Below are 10,636 nucleotides of genomic sequence, written 5' to 3' on the forward strand. Positions count from 1 at the left end.
TCAAAGAAAGATTGTACCAGTCAGTGTCAAAAAAAAGTTGCTCCTTAGAGGTGAAGCCCTTTCATTTCTGTCACTGCCAAATCTCTGGAAAGGTTAGGCATCTTATGCTGTCCCTCCCTCCCCCACTCACTTGCCACGTTGGTCCTTACCCTCTGACTTTTGTGTAGCACGGGTCATGTTGACCCATCTGGTCTTCCCGTCACTTTTCTCCACTGATTTCTGTGATAACACTCACCTTCCTCCACTGGCCTCTTCCTTTTTTAGTTCCTGTCACGGACTCTCCTTCCTCTGCTCGCTCCTGCGACACACTTTAGCTTTCCCTTCCTGGCTCTTTGCTCATCCTGCACCTGCCCTCCTGGGTAACGTCCCCTGGACCCAGGTTCCTCTTCCTGTCTAAGCCTGATGGTTTCGATATTATCCAGAGATCTAGATCTCTTCTTCCAAGGCTCCCTGGATATTTCTACCTGGATTTCCCATGAGCATTTAAAACTTACCAGATCTAAAATGGAGCTCTTCAACCCCTCCTCCTCATCCTCTTCAACCTTTCTTTGTGCCTGTATTCTCTGCCTGTCTTGTTCAACGACACTGACGCACTCAAGCCTGAATGTCATTTTCTACTCCTTGACCTCTGTCATCTCTTTCTCCATCCAGCCAGTTCCCCAGATCTGCTTCTTTCCTTCCAATTCCCTGCTATCTTGCTTACGTCTGCATCCCTTCCTCATGGGATCCCTCCCAACTGTATTCCTTCCAGGGCATCCTGCATTGACATCAGAGTGACATGTCCAATACAAAAACTCTGCTTTGTTACTTCACTGATTAAGATGATCCCATCTTCCTGTGGCCTATGGGATAGACCATTCAGACTCCTCAGCATGACGTCCAAGGTGGGTCCCTCAGTGGGGCTGCACGTCTACATGGTTCCCTTGGATGAACAAGAAAAAGCTGCCCCCTCTGGGCATATGTAGCCCAGCAAATGAGGACAGAGGACTTGCTGAATGGAGCATACTTTGCTGGGACCACGGCACTTCCTATGTTGGGAGGGTCCAGCCCTGCACCGGGGGGCAGGTGTGACTGGGGGGCTTGGGCTGGGCTTCACGAACTTGTCAGCTAACCTCTCCACATATCCCCTCTGTGTAGCCATCGCTTCAGCACACTGAATTATTGGCAGGCTCTCTCCTGCCTCTGTCTTGTTGCTCACACCGTCTGGGAATCATTCTTCCTCCAGCATCCATGAGTGACTCCCCCTTATCTTTGAAATCCCACTTTAAGCTTCACCTCCACCTAGGATGCTTCTCTCCTGGCCCGAATTCTTTGCCATCCCTCAGGGCACCTCTAATGCCAGGTGTGTCTTCTGTGTCACTTGTCATTCTGTTGTACTGATTTGTCCCCCTTTCTACTCTGAGTGACTAGATGGCAGAGTGTTATACTTTATTCATCTTTATATTCCTGGCCTGACTTGAGTAGATCCTCACTAAATTAGTTGTGGGACATTGCTGGGTATTAGGCAAAACACTAGATTCTAGAGAGAACTATAGGGCTTCTATTTCTTATAAAAAAGTTAAGAAAATAATAGTACTATTTAGTGATGCAAAAGCATTACAAAACACTCCAGAAAAGAATTGTCGTTTCTCGTTCATGAGGACGTGGGCAGCAGCTTACAGTGGGCAGGGAAAGCAACAGTCTTCTAAGAAGTGCAGCCAGGGCTGAAGGCAAAATCTAAGGGGGGAGGGGGTAGCTGGGATGCGCACGGGGCAGAGGAGCTGAGAACAAACTAGCATTAAGCTAAGAGCAGAAAGGGGGAGCTTCTCTTTAAAACCCATGTCTGCAATTGACTGGATGTTTGACCTCTGGGAAAGTCATTAACCTCTGTGTCTTAGTTTCCACATCTGTAAAGTGGAGATAATAATGTTTCCCTACTTCAAAGAATTATAGATTAATCAATGTCTGAAAAATGTCTCTAACTTGGGCAACTCTATGTCAATATCCAGAGCAGTGTGGAGGGGAAGTTAGGTGGAAATACTAGAGACATAAAACTGAGCTGCTTTTTAATTTATTCATAGTATTCGAAATGAAAAATAATTGTTAGTGTCCTCATTCCAGAAAATGCCATGAAGGAAATCGTTGTTAGGTTTGTATGTTGGGCGAATGTCCTTTAAATAGAATTATGTTTTCCCACATGACTCCAATGCAGAGATAGCTGCTGATCTCCAGGCATGTGGGAACTGAGGTCTGCTGCTTGAGTCCAGGGGGACTTTGGCCAGTGTAGCTGACTGTCGCTCTCCCTGGAGTGGGTTAGTAATGTCTGGTTCATGTCAGCTCCTTTATTTCTTCCCCCTTTCTCCAAACTTCCCAACTTTCCTTTACCCAGGGGAGGCCCCCGGGGAGGATGGGTGGGAGGAAATGTCCAGGGGTCTTACTGCTCTGCTAGAGGGTCTGGGATTGGAGAGGAGAGTAAACTCCTGCTTATGTGTGCTTTGGGGATCACTCAGTATGATCCACAAGTTGGAATTTAAAAAATTTGCAGTCATCCCCTCCCGGGTTTGGTTTATCGGCCGGTTTGAGGGCCCCATCATGTGGAGTGGGTGATGGATAGAGAGGAGGATGGGGGTAGTGAAGACAGGTCGAGTGGCCCCACAGGAGGAAAGATGGGGCAGACCCAGAGGATCTGCTCTGGTACAGGATGGAGGCACAGGCCCCAGGAGTGGCGGGGAGCTGGGCTTGAGAGAGGCGGAGCAGCATCTGTGTGTGGGAAGGAGGAGGAAGAGGGCCATGGAGGAAGCAGCCTGGCCTGCTTCTGGAGACCGTGCTGTTTGGGGAGGACAGCTGCCTTGAAGGGAATCTCTAGAAGCTTGTCTGGCCCATGGACTAGGAGTCGTGTATCTTTGCCCAAGGGCTGTCCTCAAATGTGAGGTATTATCGGGGGACTGGACTGTCTCAGGTACTTGGGGTTGGTACATAGCGTCTCCTCTGGAGGAGTTTACGTGCTCTCCCTATTGGTCATTTTATCTTCCATCACTTTGCTGACACAACTTGCCAATTAGGAAATGGAGACCGAGAAGCTTTCAGGCATGAGGAGTAAGTTCCACTGTAGTATAGATTTGACCTGATTGTACACTCTTTTATCTTAAGAGGGTACTTTCTCTGTGTGGCTTTGCTGGTCATTTATTTTTCTTTTGAATTGTGAGACGAACACGTTATCCACGGAGTAGCCCTATGACCTTAAGTGATGTTAAACCTCTCAGTAAAGGAGCTTGAGTGAGAGTGCTTTTGGGTTGTTATTTGTTGGGAAATATTAGCCTGCTGATACAGGAGAGTGGCTTAGACACTGGGTGGCCCCACTGCTGATTTATATATAGACTTGGACGCGGGACTGACGCCCACCTCCACGCTGCAGAACAGGCCCCAACTTTGTGTGTGTGTATGTGTGCATTGAAAAAAAAAGTGGCACATTACTGTATTGCTATTATCTCCTTGGCTGAGACCAACTCCTTTTTTCTTTATTAACGCTACCTGCAATGGAATAAAACTTTTATCTGTTTTTATCTTCTAAATGAGATCTTTTCAAAGATGGCTTCTTGGGGGAGTCGAGAATAATTATCTCCTCCCTCCATCTTTCTCAATGCTTTTAATTTGAACTTTCTTAATGAAAATTCATCTCTCATAAACGCCGGGTTGGCCCATTTTGTGTGTTCCTGCTCTGTCCTGCTTTGAGTGATGTATAAATAAGAGGCAATCTGGTGATGAGTTTTGCTTGTGTGGTGCAGAGGGGTGGGGAGGGAGGAGGGTTTGATGAATAGAGGCAACCAGAAGATGTACTTGATAATAACATGGCCATGATTGATGTTGCAATTCCTGAAAAATTATCATTGTGATATAATTATTTGTTTATGAACTGTGCCCTGAGAGTCCTAAGTTTGTGATTATTCATGGCACAGATAAAACTCTAAAGTCAATAATTCATCAAGGGTATAATGGTTTCATTGGGGGGAGGGGGGGGTCACATGGATATTACATCCTGTTTCTGACACTTCCGCTATAAATCTGAGAACTCCTTCAGCACAAAGAAGAGCCACCTCCTTACCCTCTGCTTCTTTTTCTTTCTCAAAGGAGTTTTAATAGTTCATATATATTATTTTCAATGAAAAGTAATCTTATTTTTTCCAGAAAAATTCTTTCAAAATAGGTACACTATCTGGGTCTTTCCTTTTGGGGTAGCCCATGAACTCCCATACAGAAAAAATTGAACAGAAGAATGAAAACAATTGTGCTTTGTCCTCAGAAATGCACAAGAAATTTAGGGATGGTGAGTGTTCATTCAAGGTAGGACATAAAGTCTTTGAACTTTGGGCTAGTCTTTTTGATAATTTGGGCTAGTCTTTTTGATTTTGATCCATAAAAGGAGAGTAAGGGAGACTTACCCCTTATCAGGAAATTCATGAGCTTTTTCTTATAATTCTTAATTGAATTTTAAGTTGATTTGACACTTAGTTATCAACGTTTGGTACCTGTCACCCCCAGTTCTGCTCCTATAAATTTGATATGGCAATATCCTTAATGGTTTCCGTTTTCTTTTTATAGTTGTTTTTCTTGTGCCTCAGTTTACTTACAAGGGAGTAGCTCACTGGTAATGTTTGTTATGGATGATTTCGTGTCTCCCAGAGTTCCATAAATGTCAGAGGCAGGTCACGCCTCTCCAGCAGAGCTATGTGAAGTGCCTCAGAGGGCATGGAAAGCACAGGGAAAATGAGCGGTGTGTTTCTGAGGGTTTTAGGCTCTCCTCACCATCCAGGCATAGTGGTGCTTTCCTTAAGTTTCTTTTTATCCAAGCACATGCTGGCTACATGCATACAGGAAGGTAGGAGGCTACCTTAAAAAGAGTTTGTGAGAGGACTACGTGTTATGGTTGACTGGAGGCTTATGATGAGATAATAATTTGATCTGGCTGTAGGAAGTGTCTGCAATTACAGGCAATTTTAATTAGGAGTTCAGAGTCTGAGGAAGAGATGGGATGGGACTTCTACTCCATGCAGGCACCAGCTCATGCTGGGAGCTAGGGACTAGTCCAAGATGTGCCACTGTGATAATAAAGACTGTTATGGTTTGACATTAGTCCCTCCAAAAGTTGAAATCTTAACTCTCAGTACCTCTGCACATGACCCTATTTTCAGTTCCTTCTCGTGGTAGGAAGGGTGTACTTAGTTAAGATGAGGTCACACTGGAGCAGGGTAAGTCCTTTATCCAATATGACTAGGATGCTCTTAGTCACTGTGATAATAAAGACTATTATGGTTTGACTTTAGTCCCTCCAAAAGTTGAAATCTTAACTCCCAGTACCTCTGCACATGACCCTATCTCCAGTTCCTTCTCATGGTAGGAAGGGTGTGCTTAGTTGAGATGAGGTCACACTGGAGCAGGGTAGGTCCTTTATCCAAAATGACTAGGATGCTCTTAAGAGGAGCAAGTGATGCAGGGGGGCAGAACTCTATGCAAGGGCACAAAGATGCTCAGGGAGAAGACGACAGAAGCAGAGACCAGAGTGATGCATCTACAAGCCAAGGAATGGCAAGGATTGCCAGCAATTGCCATTAACTAGGAGAGAAGCATGGAACAGACTCTGTCAGAGCCTTCTAGAAGAAACAACCTTGTCGGCTCACTGGTTTCTGACTTCTAGCCTCCAGAACTGAGAGAGAATCCATTTCTGTTGTTTTAAGCTACCCAGCTTGTAGGACAACCCTGGGAAATCAGCAGGGGGCCTTCTTAAAATGTTGTTGCACTCAGGTGAGAGTGACTAGGATGGTGAAGGATTCTGCCACAGTGTCATTGGGAATAATTGAAAGAACTAGTGCCATTTAGCCTAGAGACTTACCCAAACTCTGACATCCATCCTCACATCATCTTTGAAGGCCACTTTTAGTCCCTGTAAGCTCCAGAGGTAAGATTTCAGCTTTTAAAAATTACAACTATCCAAGAGTGGGGTAGATAGGCCTTCAGTGCTAGAATTATTAAGGATGTGTAGTTCCTACATGGTCCCTCTTAGTTGCTAGGATTCTCTGCCTGACTATTATGATCATACAGATATGTGCTCAGCAGTGGGGATGTACTATTCAGTGGTACTATCTTGTCAATCAAAGATCCATTTGCTTAACTGTCCATAGGATATGATGTCACAGTTTACTGAGTCAGTTACTAACCAATTGCTTACATTTTTCCCTTGTCCTCCTTTTTCTATTGGCTATATACAGAGTAGATAGTATTGTGGACACGCCCTCTCACCCTCCAACATTTTTCAATGCCCAAGCCTGTGGCAGCCAAATGGACCACCCAAGAAGAGAGGAATAAACTCGCAGCTTTATCCATGTTGATGGTCTTTTCTTGATACAAACTCAAGCTGTCCTGTCAAACCACATGGACATTTCCAGTGGAATCTCTGCCGCTTGACAAGTTGTTTCATTTTTTCATGTCTTCATCCATTCGTTTTCCACAGTTCTTCACTATCAGTAAATTGTTGAGCTTGGCACTATGGGAGGACATGAAGATGAGTAAGCAATGACTTATACCTCTGGGGAATTGACCGGGTCAGCCCGCTTCTTTATGAGGGTTTCTCAGGAGACACAGAAGGCAGTGGAGGGTGTTCACTTACCTTAGGGTCCCCGAAGAATCTCCTGAGCCTGCTAATTGTTATCTGTCTTTGGTAATTACACTCAAGAACCAGCTTTTCTTTTTTTTTTTTTTTACTACACCACGCCAAGTATTGGCAAAGGCATTCTTCCTACTCTTTCAAATCTTTCACTTTTTCTATTTTTTGAAGCTGGATAATAATCTTGGCTTAGACAGACTATCTTCTGGGCTGGGGATACATTCTCTCCTTTCTTCACTATGATACATAGGCCAAGTTGATTTCAAATTGCTTTGAACATTCTCAGTGTTAAATAGACCTTGTTTGGGAGGAGGGAAAGATGGGTAAGAATTACAGTCGACAAAGACTGAAACTAGTTTCTGTGCTCAACTGAATGCCTAGCTTCCCTCTTGTCCTGCCTGATGCTTTTATTTAACATTTTTTTCATGTTCCTCATTGCCAAATAAATCAGTGTAGCTGGGAGGAAAAGGGAGGCGGTGCAGAGGGCTGGCGCTGACCCTGTGTTGTTCATGCTGCAAACTGGAGCTTTGACAAGTTGACTCGCTGCCAGCCTGGCAAGAGAGAGAGGTCACGCATTTCTGGGGTGCTCAGGGCTCCAGCTTGGCTGCCAGCAAGCTGGGGCTGGGGAAGTGGCAGGGTTCCCTGATTTATCAATGGGTCTGAGCCCAGAGCTTGCTCACTCTTTCTGGCTGAGCAAGGTTCTTTATTTCATTAGTGACCTATTTTAGCATTAATGGATAAACATAAAGGACAGAGCGCTTGATGCTAAGGGAGGCTTAAGCTTGAGGAAGAATCCAGGATTTCTCCCATTTCTACTGAAGAAGCTTCAGATACTGTAAGGATTTCAATTTGCCCACGGCCATGTCCAGTTTCCCTTTGTCAGCCTTCATTGCTACCACCTCTGGGTCACAGGGCTGAAGGGATGTCCAGAAGTAAAGTGTTATGGCTGAGCAACAGCACCATCCTATCCCACACTCGTACGTCTGTCCCTTTGCCTTGGTAGGACCCTGCTCCATGCACAGCTCTGAAAGCGACTACTAATAGTCCCATCAGCACCTGCCAGACAGAATGCCTTGGGGAAGCAGCATCATCACTCACCACTAGTCACTACAGAGAGAGTTTCCAGCCTCATCCATTTTTGACTTCTTAATCCTGCTATGCTATATCCTTCTGATTCTCAAGAACAAAAGGGAAAGACATTTTAGAAAAGTAGGTGGGCAAACCCAGTTCCGAGAGCACCCTCTCCCTACTGTCCATTTTTAAGTATGTATCTCAAGAACACACATAGGGCATAGTAGAGAAATCCAGGGCACAGGACCTAACCACACTTCCGCATCCCTCAGTGTGATGCATCCCTCCATTAATAAAAGCTACCCCCAATTTGGCAGACATCACTGAAAACTTAAGCTAAGGAGATATTTATTATTGTTGGGAGCTTTTGGATAAAAGTATTTTTTTCTTCAGGTGAACTCATTCATATGGCTTCACGTTTTGGAGCTGGCAGGCTTCACAGTTAACCCACTCCATCCTTCACTTTTGAGATAACTGCTGACCTTTGACCCGTTAACTGCTGGTGACTTTGAAAGAGTTACCAGCGGACCTGCCTGAAAATGTGACAGGCCACATGCTAACATGACCGTAACCCAGCACAACCATGACTTATCAGCTCGTCTGGAGAAAGAAAATACATATTCCGTATAAAGAGACGATATAAGCAATGGAACAGTTGGTTATACATTATAGACCGTAATAAATGAAAATACCGAGTGCATTTTAAATGATCAATGTATGAAAACTGCCGTCACTTACTGTGCATTAATCAGGAAAAAATGCACACTTCCCATCGTGGGTAATGTTGCAGGCCCCTCGTTCAGCTTTGATAATGTACATAATAATGCTCTGTATGACGATGAGTTGGGGTAGCTGAGAATTTAGGATGGTTGCAAGTTTCGTGTAGTATTTGGATTAGCATCTTAATCTGTGCCTTGTCAGCCTCATCAGGACATAAGCTACGTATTTATTTATTTTTTTCCAAAACTAGCAAAAATCTGGATGCATTTAAAAAACTTTTTTGAAATAAAGAAAAATGACCAAGGTACCTGCTTAAACAAATACTACCAGCATTCCTTAGTTAGGATGGTTACATGTAAAAGAAATGATGCCAGATAGTAACAAATCCAAGAGAAGTTTATTATGAAAATGGCACCTGCGGATGAAAAAATTAAGTTACATAAAGACAACCATGTATGTGACATGTATGGGAATCTACAAAAGTATAAAAAGAACCCTGTTGTAAATGAAGTATGTACATTTCTGATTTGCAGCATTATCAATGGTCAATGAAAAAAAAAATGTTTCAAAATAAGCCAGGCACTCAGGAAGTTAGGTCCGGTTAGCTTCACACAAAACAAATGTACCATAGCTGTCGCTTTGTAATGTTTTAATTATTTTTTTTTTATATATATATTGTAGAGTTGGTAACACTGCTAAGATTTTTACGAACAGAATATCCCTTTCCCCATTATTCAGCTACTTGGCACCAGTCTCCTCATAAAAGTTTTCATATATTTGTACAAGAAATAGTTAAAAACACAGACACAGTCTTCACAGGTAATGAAGTGTTTTTTTTTTTTTTTTTTCATTTTGTAATTTTAAACACTATGGATTTAGACAGCAGCTGTGATTATCTGTTAGTTTAAATCACCAGAAATCATTTTGACACAACACAGAAACATTTATAAAAGAAAAAAAACAGCCATCGAGCTGTTCTTTGTAGCTGATGGGTGCGTTCCTTTGATTGTTCGATAGCTAGAGCAGAGCTTCCAGAATGAATCTTTAAAATTTTGCCATCATCCTTCTTCATCTTTTAAACCTACTAAAATCCTTTCAGTAAGCTCACTAGGAAAATGTGTGGCATTTCACTTCTTTTTGTTATTATTCCACCGTGGTTTGGGCCCAACTCATGGAATCAAAGGTCGTCGAGGCATCCACTCAGCACAGTGACATTCAAAGGACAGCTGAGTTACTATATTAGCATTGCACGAATAAACAAATATATATGACGATTCTATATCCCATTACCCCCTCCCATTTTGTTCCTTAAAAATGTTGGTTGACCTTTGAAATAATTTTCTGTCTCACTGGTAATTGCTTTATATATTGCTCCATCAGCCAACCTGAAAGGAAACCAAAGAAAAGCACCCACTGCTTATAGGTAGAGCACAAGGGACTCTGGGAATGTTAACAACTGAGGCTATATGGCATCAATTTATTTACTATATCTGAGCATTATTCTTTAGTGCTTCATGTTGCACTCTAGAAGAGAGAGAGTCATACCCAGAATTCCGTTGTGGAAAAATGGCTCCATTAACCTTGAGCTAGTTAAGAGTCTTTTTTTTTAATCTCTGAGAATGAAAGAGATTTGGAGATAGAGAGGGGGGGAAGGAATGGCAAGGAAGGGAAAGGGGGAGATAGGGAAAGGAGGGAAAGAGAGGGGAGGGCAGGGAGATATACACCAGCAAAGCAACAGCAGGAATTTTAAAAGGTCAAACAGAAGATTCACAGACAGTAGAAGCAGCATAGGGTGACATTACAGAGGAAGGCCACCACACAAAAACCACTAACCCCCAAGAATCACTGATTCACTAGGACTGCAGGAATGGGATTGTACCACTCCGGACTAGAGATAGAGCACAGAGAAGACAAAGGACAAAACAACTACATTAGCTTAGTATATACTGCATATAGAAACACACATGGAAACTGCAATGGGACCGACAGCCAAGGACACGTACACATTGTACACATTACAGTTCTCACATCTGTTATTAGATGCCTTAACAAACAGCTGCCAAAAATGAAGTGGAAGAATTTATACTTGACAGTCATTTGGAGTGTTTGACACCACACTGATTTCTGGCAACGAAGACAAAATAGGATATTTTTTTTCTTTTCTTTTTTTTTCTTTCTTTTTTTTTCTTTTCTTTTTTTTTTTTTTTT

The sequence above is a fragment of the Otolemur garnettii genome, unplaced genomic scaffold (assembly GCF_000181295.1).
Source record: "Otolemur garnettii isolate 467f Iridium unplaced genomic scaffold, OtoGar3 scaffold00052, whole genome shotgun sequence".
NCBI lineage: Eukaryota > Metazoa > Chordata > Mammalia > Primates > Galagidae > Otolemur > Otolemur garnettii.